The sequence below is a fragment of the Podarcis gaigeae genome (genome assembly GCF_964106915.1).
Source record: "Podarcis gaigeae genome assembly, chromosome: 13".
NCBI classification, from domain to species: Eukaryota; Metazoa; Chordata; class Lepidosauria; order Squamata; family Lacertidae; genus Podarcis; species Podarcis gaigeae.
In genome coordinates, this window is record NC_139689.1 from 10,106,715 (window position 1) to 10,122,871 (window position 16,157).

The 16,157-nt window shown below is 43.7% G+C and overlaps 1 long non-coding RNA gene across 1 annotated transcript; it reads right to left on the bottom strand.

The window, feature by feature from the left end:
• Positions 1–14,853: 14,853 nt before the first annotated feature.
• LOC310830657 lies at positions 14,854–15,689 on the bottom strand. The gene is made up of 3 exons (XR_014557668.1): positions 15,573–15,689; positions 15,309–15,447; positions 14,854–15,157 (listed from the first exon to the last, which is right to left on the bottom strand). It is a non-coding gene; the product is annotated as an uncharacterized lncRNA (long non-coding RNA).
• Between the last annotated feature and the right edge of the window lie 468 nt (positions 15,690–16,157).

Sequence of the window (16,157 nt, forward strand, 5' to 3'; positions counted from 1 at the left end):
TTCAAATTGTTATTCTGTGGATGTTTTCCACATCTGTCTTCCAATGAGGTTCAAATCCTCATCCCTCTTTTTAGAAATCAGATGGTGATGACATCCCACATTATTATATGTTTTCCAGCTGAACTCTGCTGGGCTACATACATCTGTGCTATATGCATTTGTTTGTGGTTTGCCTCCTGTTTTTGCTGTGTGTCTACTTTCCCCTTTCCATGAACAGAAATAGTACAATCAAGAAGACTGAAGATTTTGTCTGCTGACTGCTAGCTTTTCAGTCACTGTGTCTCTAGCACAGTAGTACAATCCTGAATCTTCCACCTTCAAACCACTCATCTGCAAGTAGAGTGTGCTGACAGAATTATCCCTGGAGATAGTAAATCGACCCTTAACTGAGTCAGCATAGCGTGTAGTAGTGGTAGCAATATAGGCAAACCATTCCAATCCCTTTCCAGGAACCTGTCACACCCAGTTCATGTTGTAGCTGCTGAAGGTGAACCCAGAGGTTCGGCAGGTGAGGCGGAGGGACTCTCCTGGCCTTTTTACGTCCCCTCCAGATTCTTCCAGTTGAATCTCTGATTGGACATCTAGAAAGAAAGAGATGTTATAAATTCTGCTTCAGATTAATAATATCTGACCTGTAGCCCTCTAGTCGTTGTTGTACTCCCATCACCCCCAGTCAGGAATACCAGAATTATGGGAGTTGCAGCAGACAAAAGACATCTGAAGGGTCACAGGTTCCCTGCCCCTGCATTAGCCCCTAGAGCATACTGATATTTTGCATGCTAACTGCATCTAATGGATAATTACCTCTGATGGCTGCTGAAAATAAAACAAAATAAATCCACAGAAGCATTTCTCTCCGGTGATGTTTTGAGGCAAATTAAGTAGAAACTTGACACTGGCTAACAGGGTTGTGAATCTCTAAACATGTATCTCTTATAGGCAGGGAAGGTGTGTGACTGATTTATAGAGGAAGCTAGTCCACATTTACATAAAGCTCAGGATAAAAGAGCAACACAGCTTCTCCACTTTTCATGATTGAGGAGAGATGATTGGCCACCGCTTGCTGTTTCCATGAGATGGCATTGGGCAGTAATGATTATTTCCATGTATATGATTGAAAATCAGGTTTAGGTTAAAATTTACTTGGAATAAAAGCACATTAGGTCTGCACTGGAATAATCTATCTCTATATCTGGCTTGAATAGCTTTCAGGTAAATTTAACCTGGTCAGTCCAACACAGATCAAGATGCCTGAAATGGAAGAAACAGGAAAAAGATATGGGATGGATCTTTACACATGACCCCTGGAAAGATGACATACAAGCAGGTCAATAGGCACAGGACCTTGTTCTGGTTCCCATTTCTTGATGAAGAGGTTTTCTCAATGTATACACTAATTCCACTTTAGTCTATTGCTCCTGGCGCAGGTGTGAAGGGGGCAGTGGAGAGGTTTAGACCTTGGGAAGCTAAGCTCTTGGATAGAGATGGGGAACCTCAGGTCCAAGGGTCAAATATGGCATGCCAAGCTTCTTTGTCCCATGCACTCTTCCCATGCCACCACACCCTCTCCTTGGGCCATGCCCCTCCCAGGCCTTGCTTCACATCTGCATTGAGTGTCTTTGTCTGGATGGATTGTGTTTTGCTATGTGGCCTGCAGGACCTTGTCACTTCTAAGTCTGGCCCATCAGCCAGATCCACTTCTCTCCCCACAGGATGCTCTACCACTTGGGATAACATGAGGATAGTCTGTGTGATATATTTGGAGAATCTTTATTCAATAGAATAGCAAAAGAACAGCAGGAATGTTGCATTGTGTATTCCATGAGTGGTTTGAAAAATGGAGAAGCTGAAAGAGGATCCTGTTTGGGGCTGGTGCACACAAAAAACCCATGCAAGGATGACCCCTCATTTTCTGGAGGGTAGATTTTGTACTGTCTCTTAGAGGAATTTGCTCAGTGTGGGTGCATCTCTCGAACAACAATACATGGCAGCCTTTGGGGAGTTGAGTTGCAAGAACAATTGATTTCTGGCAATGTCTCTTGTGATGCTGATCCGATTTTGGAATGTGTTGTTATAATATGTCTTCCCATTACCCTGGATGAGTCCAACCCACTTCCATCCCTTCCCTGGTGACTGACTGATCCAATGTACATCAAAGCTGTCTACAGAAAATCCATACACTGTACAGGTTAGCTGTAGAGTCTCTCCAGTTTGTTTCATTCCACCACCTGCTGCTGCATAAGACTGAAGTGAGATACCTGCATGACATGAAAGAATATATAGACAGTAAAAAATGCATATGAGTAATAGGTAGCACATCATCAAGATTGTCATCTGCACAGAGGAAGACATTAACCCTTACTTACATGCAGGGGTGCTCATTAAGATACTTATCAAGAGCCTCAGTTTTATGATTCTGATAGATGGTATTAACTCCTATCACTGGAAGAACCTTGAGTTGCATCAAACAGGCCACACTATACAATCATTTGCATTATGCCATGAGTACCACTCTTATAAGAGACTTGAAAAATGCAAACCTCCTCCCCACACCACTGAATCATCCAAAGAATTGCTTTGGAAAAAAAAGATGTAGGAGGAAATGTCACTGGACATACAGTTTCCGTGGCTCCCTAAACCAACAGCTTAAAAATTAGGTACAATTGTAACATATACCTTAAATAGCATTATTGTTATTGATACACTGGCTCTATGTTTTTATGCAAATTCACTGGAATGGGTAAGTTTAATGTAATGTGATCTTGCCAGTCTTGCTATTAATAGTGTCTGCTGCCTCTAGGCCAGGAGTGAGGAACTGCAAGCCCAGGGTTCAAATGTGGCCTTCCAAACCTCTCCATCTAGCCTTTCGGACTCTCCCCAGGACACCTTCCTCACCATGCCTTTTCCTAACTTGTACATGGACATTTGACAATAATTTGTTAATTCTGGACATTCCTTGCCTGACAATGCCAGGATGGAGAAATCAAATGAACCTTATCCAATGGCTGAAGTGGGATTCAAAGGTCAATGTGGAGGGGAAAGGGTGGGTGCAGACCCCTGGAGACTCCAGAGAGTGGCAGCTGTCATTTCCTGCCAAGGGGTGGGAGACCAGCAGTGCCTCTTATTCACCAAGAGGCCACTATAGAGGTGATATTCATGTTGGAGGGGCAGTGGCTGCAGGCTGCCAAGGAAGAGCCAGATTTAGTCACCAAGGAGTCTGTCTCAGCGACAGATGCCACCGTGGCGGCAACAGCAGGTGATGCATTCCTTGAAGGCAGGATCTGTAGCTCCTGTTGATCCAACATACAGAGGCAGTGACCTCACCTTTGCATCCAAGATGGGCCAACTCTGGCAAGTTGTATCCCTATGGGAATAAATTCTGTGAAGATACAAAAAGGAAACCATGATTTATGCTGTGGAATGAGAATGCACTTTGCATGTCCACAAGAGCTTGCTAGGAGGCAACTAAAACTGGGAGAACCCTACTGATTTCTTTGCTCCCAGGGCATGGAGGTTAGGATAATGCGTTTGGGAGCTAGGATAAGGGCTTTCTGACGCCTTTGAGGTTGGATTGGGAACCAATGTAGAGAGACTGCAAAAGTATGTATTTACTTGTGGTTTATTCAGTACAGTCATTTGAACTGAAAGCTCTTCAGTGCCACCTGCAGTCTTTTAATTTAACACACAAAGGTTTTTGTCTGAGCTCGAGTTCAGTTTCCACCACTGTGTGTCTGGCACAGTAATAGACGGCAGTGTCTTCTTGCTTCAGGCTGTTCATTTGAAGATAAAGGTTGGTGCTGTCCTTGGAGGCAGTGAAACGCCCTTGGATGTTTGGGGAGTAGTTGTTGCTGGATGGGGTGTAATAGTAAACCAGCCATTCCAGCCCTTTTCCTGGAGACTGCCGGACCCAGTTCATGCCATAGCTGCTAAGATCAAAACCTTTTGTGGCACAGGTTAACCTCACAGATTCTCCAGGCTTTTTCATTTCTGGGCCTGACTGAGTGAGGACAATCTGTGAACTGGCCCCTGCAGAGAGAAGAGACACGCTGCTTAACTGTGTGCATTTTAAAGCAAACACACAAAAACAGGTACATCAGGATTGAAACAGTGACCAAAAGTGGAAATAACTCCCCACACCACTAGTACATATAATAAAGATACAAAAGAGTTGACTTACATGGTAATGTGCTTATAATCATGATGAAATGTAAGATCCACAACATTTTAAAATTTATAATTGGAGAATTGAGAACCCAAAGAAATTACAGAAGCAGATCTCCTGAGCTTTGAATCCATCTGAGGGATCTGGTGTTTACCTTTAAAGAGGAAAGGAAAGTTTTCGGTTTTGCATATTTTGGGTGGGACTGCAAACATCTGATATAAAAGAGATGAGCTGTACTGGACCGCAACTTCAGTATTTTCTGGTTCAGTTGAAATTTACCCTGCTGGACCTAGGAAAGGGCCTTGGGCCAGGAGAACTGGTCTCCAAATCCTGGCTTATTCATGCTGTGATTTTGCTTCAGATGGTTTATTTTCCTCTCCATTTACATCATCACCTCACTGCATGAGTCCTCTGACTTGGCTCACAAAGCACACCATAAATAAACACAAGGAAAGCAAATCAGTATTATACGTAAAAAATTGTTAGCAATTTAATTTAAAATGAAAACACCCATTGAAATGCAAAATATTTATAATATCTGGTTGCATATGGTGCCGGTTATTGGGATGGCAACTCCATAACTGGGGCATCAATACCAGAAAAGGCCATCTTTCTTTTGGTTATCCATTTCACTTCATTTGTTGGAGAATAAACTAATGGTTTGAGCAGCTGATTCCTTCTCACTTCAATCTCAGTGACATGGCGTCATAAGTCTATTGTGTTTTATTGTATCACAATTCACCCCATCCATTCTGTTCCACTGTACATATTAAGAACACAATTTGGGCACGCACACCTCCACAATAAAACACACACTTCTCAGATCTTAAGATTTGATTCCAATCCATAAGCAAGTACCAAGTGTCAGTGTTCTAGCAAAAAAGTAGATTGAAATGAATCCTCCCCAGTTCGTGGCTTACCCAGAAAGTATCACATCCATATATTGTTTAGGAGGAAGGTAATATCCCAGATCCGTATAACTTAAAGAGTAGGTTCAGTTAGCATAGCACATTAAAGTTATTACAATTCAAGGGAATATTATATCCCCTGGGTATATGAAAATCATATTTATTTAGGGAGCAAGATTGTCTCCTTAGGTCTCACAGAAAATTTCAAACGGGCACTTATAGTCTCTTTTGACTAAAAAACAGCTCAGGAATGGAAGAAATGTGGGAAGAAAGAAAGAAAGAAAGAAAGAAAGAAAGAAAGAAAGAAAGAAAGAAAACAATCCTTAGATGAAGAGATAACATGGTTCAGGAGAGGGCCAGATGAAAGATTCACAATCTACATTCATTTACTTCAAAAGAGCAGTTCCTAGACACCTGCTTCCTCTCGTGAAAGGAGATGTCCCTCTTTAGTTTCTCTCCTACTTGTGGTTTTGTGGTTTTTCTGAGTTTCAAGACACCTATGGTTCTGCGGTTTTCCTCAGTTCCCACCACCATGGAACAAGAGCACCATCAGCAGCAAGTCATTGGCTTAACTTACAAAGCAGAAAGTTTTTTCTTCTTTTGCTGGTTCTTTAGGAGTCCTGGCTGCATTGCCATTACAGTGCATCACTGGTGCAGCAATTAATGGTTGCAACATTAAACTCCACTTTGTTCTACACTTTGGGGCTAATTATTTGCTGATTGAAGTTGAAGCCATCTTTTAAAGTGTTGAGTTGCCCTTGGCTTGTGTGCGAAGAAGAGCCACTGCTTTCTTCCATTGTGAATACTAGGCATGGAGGTTCCTTGCTGGAGCAAAGGATTAAAGCTGTCCTCCTCCCACACCATAGTCCAGATCTTACTCCTCTCAGGCTGGCCATTTATTTATTTAAACATCAACTATTCAAGGCAAACCATGGGAAATCTGTTATGTATGTTTGGAATAGCCCCAAGGTACTATTTCATCACAGTGTGGATCCTGGGATGTTCTCACTGGTAGTAGTTTGCCAGCAGTCTTTTCTGTCACCTGCTATCTGTCCATTTTAAAGAGTTGAACCTGGAATTTCCTGCATGCAAAACACATTCTCTGTCTCTGGAACACCCCCTGTTCTCACTCATGGAAGTTACAGGTTCCATCAAGATCTGAACTCAAGATGAGTGACATCAAAGTCCACAGTGTTCACCACAGGGCTCACCACCGCAGTAAGTATTTCAGGGATGAACTCAGGAATAGAGGAATCATCCTTCTACCAGATCAGACTTTTTGTTTATTTAAGTCAGGATTGAATTCCTCTGGCTGTCAGCCACTTTCTGGGATGGCAGACAGAAGGTCTTCCCCATCTCCTCCTTCCTAATCCTTTTAATTTTGGGACAGAAGGAACCTGGGCCTCCTGCAAGCAGGATCAGAATGCAATAAAACTCTCCTATATTTTTTTATTCAACTCATTTTCAGAGGCATGCCACTTCTGATATTAGAGTGCAAATAAATTGTGTATCAAATGAGCCTCAGACAGCACCTCCTTCTGCATAAATGGACAGGGGGAATCTCATTTTTATGAGCTGCTCTTTGCAATTTATTGAAACAACTGCAGTTCTGCTATTAAACTGTGTTCTCTCTCTCGGCTAGAAGGATAAAAAAGCTCAACAACTTCTAGAAATATGGCAACACTACGTGAAGCATAGGTAAAGGTAAAGGGACCCCTGACCATTAGGTCCAGTCTCGGACAACTCTGGGGTTGCGGCGCTCATCTCGCTTTACTGGCCAAGGGAGCCAGCGTACAGCTTTTGGGTCATGTGGCCAGCATGACTAAGCCACTTCTGACGAACCAGAGCAATGCACAAAAATGCCATTTACCTTCCCACCGTAGCAGTACCTATTTATCTACTTGCACTTTGACGTGCTTTCGAACTGCTAGGTTGGCAGGAGCAGGAACCGAGCAATGGGAGCTCACCCCATCGCAGAGATTTGAACCTCTGACCTTCTGATTGGCAAGCCCTAGGCTCTGTGGTTTAGACCACAGTGCCACCCACGTCCCAAGTATGTGAAGCATAAAGGTAAAGGTACCCCTGACCATCAGGTCCAGCCGCAGACAACTCTGGGGTTGCGGCATTCATTCGCTCTATAGGCCGAGGGAGCCGGCGTTCGTCCACAGACAGCTTCCAGGTCATTGTGAAGCATATTTATTCTGCTGTTAGCTCCTCCGACCCTTCTCCTATGTTTAACAGCTAAGAAGACACTCAAATAAACCTCAAGAGCATTTTTTTCTCTGAAGCCCCACCCAGGGTGCCTCTCACTGAAGGAAAAAGTTGTAGCAGTGCCACTTGACTGTGTTCACAGAGTAATGAAATCAGATGAAAGTTATACTTCAGGAACAGGGCCACAACTTTCCTAATGCTAAATGGACTTCGTATACAGCATCTTTCTTTGCACCTGTGATATGAGACATTCTAAGGCTTTTTTGAAGTTATTTTCCCGTGGTTTGCTTTTCAGAACAGAGCACTCTTTTGTCATTAATGAATTTGAAGGGAGAGGAAATGAACAGGCAGGAAAAAACAGGGCTATTTCAAGCATATGCAACATTGAAGCCTGGTTCTCAGTTGGTGTGGTTTTTGTGCAGCCCCGGAGTTGGGTTGTCTCACTGTGTCTCTTGCACAATAGTACATGGCAGAGTCTTCAGGCTTCAGGGCCCTCAGTTCCAAGGACACCTGGCTTTTTGAGATGTCCCTTGTGATGGTGATCCGGTTTTGGAGAGCAGAGTTATAGTTATTGCTTCCATCATACCCCATTCGTCCAGTCCACTCCAGCCCTTTTCCAGGAGGCTGACGGACCCAGTGCACACTATAGCTTGTTAGAGAAAATCCAGACACTGTGCAGGTCAGCTGCAGAGTCTCTCCAGGTCTTTTCAGCCCATTGCCTGACTGTGTGAGGGTAATCTGTGAGGAACTGTCTGCATTTATCAGAAAAGAATTGAAGAAGACAAAAATAAATAAGAAACACGATGATATTACACACGAATAACCCCTTCTTAAGAAGAAATGGGAAACTATCTTACATGCAGGGAATATCATTAGGAAACCAATCAAAAGATTCCTCTCCATGACTTGGATGGTTGCAGGACCAGAAGAAGATCTGGATGCTGCTGAAGACCTTGAATTTGGTAGCTTTGACCTACACGCCCTCTTTAAAGAAGGCCGTACCAGAAACCCATTTGCATGTTGTCCTGGGTGCCTCTCATAAAAGAGAACTGAAGGCTGAAAGAAGATGCAACAATGGAGTGGCTAAGAATGAACGTCAGAATCCCACCTTTCCTACCTGTGTTTGCCCATCATGTTTTCTGGAAACAGGCATGTGACTTGATGCCGTCTTGTCCAGAGTTTCTCTGGCTTTGGGAGTGAACAGAAATTACAATGCAGTACTTAAGGCACTAAAACTTTAATTGGGAAATGCAGTTATTCAGAATAGCATTGGTCCAGTCTAGGGTGGGGAACATTTTTTAAGGTCAAGGGCAGCATTCCCTTCGGAAAACCTGCAGTGAGCCAAGTGGCAGTGTTGTTTGGCAGGTTCAGCAGCAAACGTTTGTGAAACAGTCATTGCAAATCCCCTTCCCCAAATATTCCTGTCGTTGTGGATGTGAAAGTTATTAGTACCTTCTGTCCTGAAGCCATTTCAGTTCACTCTAAATAACGTCGTTCGGTCCCAGCGCCTGCCAACCTAGCAGTTCGAAAGCACCTCCGGGTGCAAGTAGATAAATAGGGACCGCTTACCAGCGGGGAGGTAAACGGCGTTTCCGTGTGCGGCTCTGGCTCGCCAGAGCAGCGATGTCACGCTGGCCACGTGACCCGGAAGTGTCTCCGGACAGCGCTGGCCCCTGGCCTCTTAAGTGAGATGGGCGCACAACCCCAGAGTCTGTCAAGACTGGCCCATACGGGCAGGGGTACCTTTACCTTTTACCTTATGAATGCTAAAGGTGGGATCGTATTGCTTTAAATGTATAGTTCAGAAGGCACAATGGAGCTTCTTTTAGGTGGGTAGGGATGAAATTCAATAAGTTGCTTCAATTCGTTATTTTTTTACGAAATATTGAGTACATTCAATGAATACAAATTACATTTCAATTCAAGTCTGCTAGTGTTATGGCTGAGATGGTCTACTTAAAATCAGGTTTCAGAAGAGGTGCCGTGTCCATCAGTCATGGGCAGATGAGTAATGGGATCCTCCTTAATGAGGGTCCTGGTTGCACACAGGCCCCTAAGGCACCCCTGCTGGGAGAGTTGTTGCTGGGCGTGGCCCAAGCCTTAACCATTAGGCCTCGGGATCATGCCAGGCTGTTTGGGCCAATTGGGGCAGTTGGTGCGATTCCTGGGGCCTATAAAAGCGGCAGCATGATGTAACTGGGGGCACTTGCTTCGTGCTGCTGAACACCTGCCTTCCCTTCCTAATTTTAGGCAGTGCTGCTTTGGCCTTGCTTTGGATTGGGTCACCTGTTTTGGAACAGGGGCTGGGTAGGAATTTTCTCCATTTGGCAGATTGGCTGTAGCCACTTGGTTTGCTTACCCCCTTAGCAATCGTCACAACTTTGTAAGATTTGGCGGTTAGGCATTGGCTTATTGAAATGTGGGTGTAAAGGTGGTGTTTCAGCTTCCCAGTAACACTCCAGCACAATCAGCGTGATATTTACAGTCTTTATAACATATATACAAGAACAGCTACAGTTCAGAATTATGCGTCGAAACCCGTTGAGTCAGATTCAGGGAGTGGCTAACAAAGTAGGCATGGGAATTGAGTGTGCTAACAAAGTAGGCATGGGAATTGAGTGAGACGTCTTTGATCCTTATGTTTCACTTCCCTTCTTGACTGTGCTGATTTGAAAGCCCCCTCCCTTCCTGAGTCTGAGCTTCCTTCCCAAGCCTCTGGATGTTTGCGGGGTTCTCCAGCATCTCTGAGCCCCTGCTCTCCCTGGCTGCTCGGCCCCCTGTTCTGCCTCCCGCATCTTCTCCCTGTCTTCCTCTTCTGTCCCTTGCTCCTCAGAATCCTCCCTGGCGGTGAGGGAGGGGAGGTGCAGCCATCACCTGCCCCTCCAGGAATGGGGTATTCTGGTAAAGGAATCTGGGGGTCCTGGATCTCGTCTGAAGTCCGCTTGAGGGGCTAGGGCCATGCCAGGACCACAGGGTGAGCTTCGGTCAGTCATCATCGATGTTGCTCCCTCGTTTGGTGTTTACCCTTTCAGAATACCAGCCAGAAAGGTAGGAGTCAGTTATAGTCTGTTGCCAATGCCTAAGCCAACACCGCTCACTTTGCTGTAATCAATAAAGTTGTGGCCTAAATTTTGCCCAATAACTTAAACTAACTTAAACTAAAATTACATGTCAGTGTGAAGTTATTTTCAGGGGATGGGCTTGGGGGCCTCGAAGCACAGCGTGCAGCACATTAAGATTCACCTTTTTCTTTTAAGTGTCAGAGCTGTAATGGCTTATTCACTCATGCGTGCCAAACATTAATGGTGATTTTCCTTTATTACCTGCTATTCACCTCAAGGTCCCAGGGCATGTCCCAACAATTTAAAATAGCAGCATTAAAATCCAGTTTGAAACAAATAACTATTTAACTATTTTTTTAAAAAATTACCCTTGTCGTCCCTTCCAACTCTACAAATCTGTGATTCTATAAGAAGAATAGAGTAGGTCTTAAATGCATGTGTCTCGAGTGTTAGAGGACAAGGTAAAGAGGTGCATCTTTGGCACATGATGAAAACACTTGGTTTTTTTCTAAATTTATTGGTATCAGTAATGCAAAGCCTGAAGTCAAACAAAGTCTGAGACATCTGTCACAAACTGACCTGAATCACCTTATGAATACACAGTGCCAACTAATAATTTCAAAATCACAAACTGTTACATTTCTCTTGACAGTTTTGAGAGCAGAAAGATTCTGGACTTGTTTGAACCTTGGCCTGATCCATCAGCTGGGCTCTTCTTATATTTTTGTTGTCTCTTCATGGGAAATGAAGGACAACATGGAACACACTGACATCTATCCCACAGTTCAAAATGTTATTCTGTGGACATTTTCCACATCTGTCTTCCAATGGGGTTTAAACCCTTGTCCCTCTTTTTAGACATTAGATGGTGATGACATCCCACAATATTATATGTTTTCCAGCTGAGCTACATGCATCTTTACTGCATACATTTGTTTGTGGTTAGCCTCCTGTTTTTGCTGGGTTTTTTTGCTTCCCCCTTTCCATGAACAGAAAAAGTACAATCAAGAAGACTGAAGATTTTGTCCACTGACTGCTAGCTTTTCAGTCACTGTGTCTCTAGCACAGTAGTACAATCCTGAATCTTCCACCTTCAAACCACTCATCTGCAAGTAGAGTGTGCTGATGGAATTGTCCCTGGAGATAGTAAATCTACCCTTAACTGAGTCAGCATAGTGTGTAGTAGTGGTAGCAATATAGGCAATCCATTCCAGGCCCTTCCCAGGAGCCTGTCGCACCCAGTTCATGTTGTAGCTGCTGAAGGTGAACCCAGAGGTTCGGCAGGTGAGGCGGAGGGACTCTCCTGGCCTTTTTACGTCCCCTCCAGATTCTTCCAGTTGAATCTCTGATTGGACATCTAGAAAGAAAGAGATGTTATAAATTCTGCTTCAGATTAATAATATCTGAACCTGTAGCCCTCTAGTCGTTGTTGTACTCCCATCACCCCCAGTCAGGAATGCCAGAATTATGGGAGTTGCAGCAGACAAATGACATCTGAAGGGTCACAGGTTCCCTGCCCCTGCATTAGCCCCTAGAGCATACTGATATTTTGCATGCTAACTGCATCTAATGGATAATTACCTCTGATGGCTGCTGAAAATAAGACAAAATAAATCCACAGAAGCATTTCTCTCCGGTGATGTTTTGAAGCAAATTAAGAAGAAACTTGACACTGGCTAACAGGGTTGTGAATCTCTAAACATGTATCTCTTATAGGCAGGGAAGGTGTGTGACTGATTTATAGAGGAAGCTAGTCCACATTTACATAAAGCTCAGGATAAAAGAGCAACACAGCCTCTCCACTTTTCATGATTGAGGAGAGATGATTGGCCACCGCTTGCTGTTTCCATGAGATGGCATTGGGCAGTAATGATTATTTCCATGTATATGATTGAAAATCAGGTTTAGGTTAAAATTTACTTGGAATAAAAGCACATTAGGTCTGCACTGGAATAATCTATCTCTATATCTGGCTTGAATAGCTTTCAGGTAAATTTAACCTGGTCAGTCCAACACAGATCAAGATGCCTGAAATGGAAGAAACAGGAAAAAGATATGGGATGGATCTTTACACATGACCCCTGGAAAGATGACATACAAGCAGGTCAATAGGCACAGGACCTTGTTCTGGTTCCCATTTCATGATGAAGAGGTTTTCTCAATGTATACACTAATTCCACTTTAGTCTATTGCTCCTGGCGCAGGTGTGAAGGGGGCAGTGGAGAGGTTTAGACCTTGGGAAGCTAAGCTCTTGGATAGAGATGGGGAACCTCAGGTCCAAGGGTCAAATATGGCATGCCAAGCTTCTTTGTCCCATGCACTCTTCCCATGCCACCACACCCTCTCCTTGGGCCATGCCCCTCCCAGGCCTTGCTTCACATCTGCATTGAGTGTCTTTGTCTGGATGGATTGTGTTTTGCTATGTGGCCTGCAGGACCTTGTCACTTCTAAGTCTGGCCCATCAGCCAGATCCACTTCTCTCCCCACAGGATGCTCTACCACTTGGGATAACATGAGGATAGTCTGTGTGATATATTTGGAGAATCTTTATTCAATAGAATAGCAAAAGAACAGCAGGAATGTTGCATTGTGTATTCCATGAGTGGTTTGAAAAATGGAGAAGCTGAAAGAGGATCCTGTTTGGGGCTGGTGCACACAAAAAACCCATGCAAGGATGACCCCTCATTTTCTGAAGGGTAGATTTTGTACTGCCTCTTAGAGGAATTTGCTCAGTGTGGGTGCATCTCTCGAACAACAATACATGGCCGCCTTTGGGGAGTTGAGTTGCAAGAACAATTGATTTCTGGCAATGTCTCTTGTGATGCTGATCCGATTTTGGAATGTGTTGTTATAATATGTCTTCCCATTACCCTGGATGAGTCCAACCCACTTCCATCCCTTCCCTGGTGACTGACTGATCCAATGTACATCAAAGCTGTCTACAGAAAATCCATACACTGTACAGGTTAGCTGTAGAGTCTCTCCAGTTTGTTTCATTCCACCACCTGCTGCTGCATAAGACTGAAGTGAGATACCTGCATGACATGAAAGAATATATAGACAGTAAAAAATGCATATGAGTAATAGGTAGCACATCATCAAGATTGTCATCTGCACAGAGGAAGACATTAACCCTTACTTACATGCAGGGGTGCTCATTAAGATACTTATCAAGAGCCTCAGTTTTATGATTCTGATAGATGGTATTAACTCCTATCACTGGAAGAACCTTGAGTTGCATCAAACAGGCCACACTATACAATCATTTGCATTATGCCATGAGTACCACTCTTATAAGAGACTTGAAAAATGCAAACCTCCTCCCCACACCACTGAATCATCCAAAGAATTGCTTTGTAAAAAAAGATGTAGGAGGAAATGTCACTGGACATACAGTTTCCGTGGCTCCCTGAACCAACAGCTTAAAAATTAGGTACAATTGCAACATATACTTTAAATAGCATTATTGTTATTGATACACTGGCTCTATGTTTTTATGCAAATTCACTGGAATGGATAAGTTTAATGTAATGTGATCTTGACAGTCTTGCTATTAATAGTGTCTGCTGCCTCTAGGCCAGGAGTGAGGAACTGCAGGCCCAGGGGGCAAATGTGGCCCTCCAAACCTCTCCATCTAGCCTTTCGGACTCTTCCCCAGGACACCTTCCTCACCATGCCTTTTCCTAACTTGTACATGGACATTTGACAATAATTTGTTAATTCCTTACTCTGGACATTCCTTGCCTGACAATGCCAGGATGGAGAAATCAAATGAACCTTATCCAATAGCTGAAGTGGGATTCAAAGGTCAATGTGGAGGGGGAAGGGTGGGTGCAGACCCCTGGAGACTCCAGAGAGCAGCAGCTGCCATTTTCTCCCAAGCCACTGCTGGGAGACCAGCAGTGCCTCCTATTCACCAAGAGGCCACTATAGAGGTGATATTCATGTTGGAGGGGCGGTGGCTGCAGGCTGCCAAGGAAGAGCCAGATTCAGTCACCAAGGAGTCTGTCTCAGCCATAGATGCCACCGTGGTAGCAACAGCAGGTGATGCATTCCTTGAAGGAAGGATCTGTAGCTCCTGTTGATCCAACATACAGAGGCAGTGACCTCACCTTTGCCTCCAAGATGGGCCAACCCTGGCAAGTTGTATCCCTATGGGAATAAATTCTGTGAAGATACAAAAAGGAAACCATGATTTATGCTGTGGAATGAGAATGCACTTTGCATGTCCACAAGAGCTTGCTAGGAGGCAACTAAAACTGGGAGAACCCTACTGATTTCTTTGCTCCCAGGGCATGGAGGTTAGGATAATGCGTTTGGGAGCTAGGATAAGGGCTTTCTGACACCTTTGAGGTTGGATTGGGAACCAATGTAGAGAGACTGCAAAAGTATGTATTTACTTGTGGTTTATTCAGTACAGTCATTTGAACTGAAAGCTCTTCAGTGCCACCTGCAGTCTTTTAATTTAACACACAAAGGTTTTTGTCTGAGCTCGAGTTCAGTTTCCACCACTGTGTGTCTGGCACAGTAATAGACGGCAGTGTCTTCTTGCTTCAGGCTGTTCATTTGAAGATAAAAGTTGGTGCTGTCCTTGGAGGCAGTGAAACGCCCTTGGATGGTTGGGGAGTACTTATTGTTGGATGATGAATAATAGTAAAGCAGCCATTCCAGCCCTTTTCCTGGAGACTGCCGGATCCAGTGCATGGTATAGCTGCTAAGAGCAAAACCTCTTGTGGCGCAGGTTAACCTCACAGATTCTCCAGGCTTTTTCATTTCTGGGCCTGACTGAGTGAGGACAATCTGTGAACTGGCCCCTGCAGAGAGAAGAGACACGCTGCTTAACTGTGTGCATTTTAAAGCAAACACACAAAAACAGGTACATCAGGATTGAAACAGTGACCAAAAGTGGAAATAACTCCCCACACCACTAGTACATATAATAAAGATACAAAAGAGTTGACTTACATGGTAATGTGCTTATAATCATGATGAAATGTAAGATCCACAACATTTTAAAATTTATAATTGGAGAATTGAGAACCCAAAGAAATTACAGAAGCAGATCTCCTGAGCTTTGAATCCGTCTGAGGGATCTGGTGTTTACCTTTAAAGAGGAAAGGAAAGTTTTCGGTTTTGCATATTTTGGGTGGGACTGCAAACATCTGATATAAAAGAGATGAGCTGTACTGGACCGCAACTTCAGTATTTTCTGGTTCAGTTGAAATTTACCCTGCTGGACCTAGGAAAGGGCCTTGGGCCAGGAGAACTGGTCTCCAAATCCTGGCTTATTCATGTTGTGATTTTGCTTCAGATGGTTTATTTTCCTCTCCATTTACATCATCACCTCACTGCATGAGTCCTCTGACTTGGCTCACAAAGCACACCATAAATAAACACAAGGAAAGCAAATCAGTATTATACGTAAAAAATTGTTAGCAATTTAATTTAAAATGAAAACACCCATTGAAATGCAAAATATTTATAATATCTGGTTGCATATGGTGCCGGTTATTGGGATGGCAACTCCATAACTGGGGCATCAATACCAGAAAAGGCCATCTTTCTTTTGGTTATCCATTTCACTTCATTTGTTGGAGAATAAACTAGTGGTTTGAGCAGCTGATTCCTTCTCACTTCAATCTCAGTGACATGGCGTCATAAGTCTATTGTGTTTTATTGTATCACAATTCACCCCATCCATTCTGTTCCACTGTACATATTAAGAACACAATTTGGGCACGCACACCTCCACAATAAAACACACACTTCTCAGATCTGAAGATTTGATTCCAATCCATAAGCAAGTACCAAGTG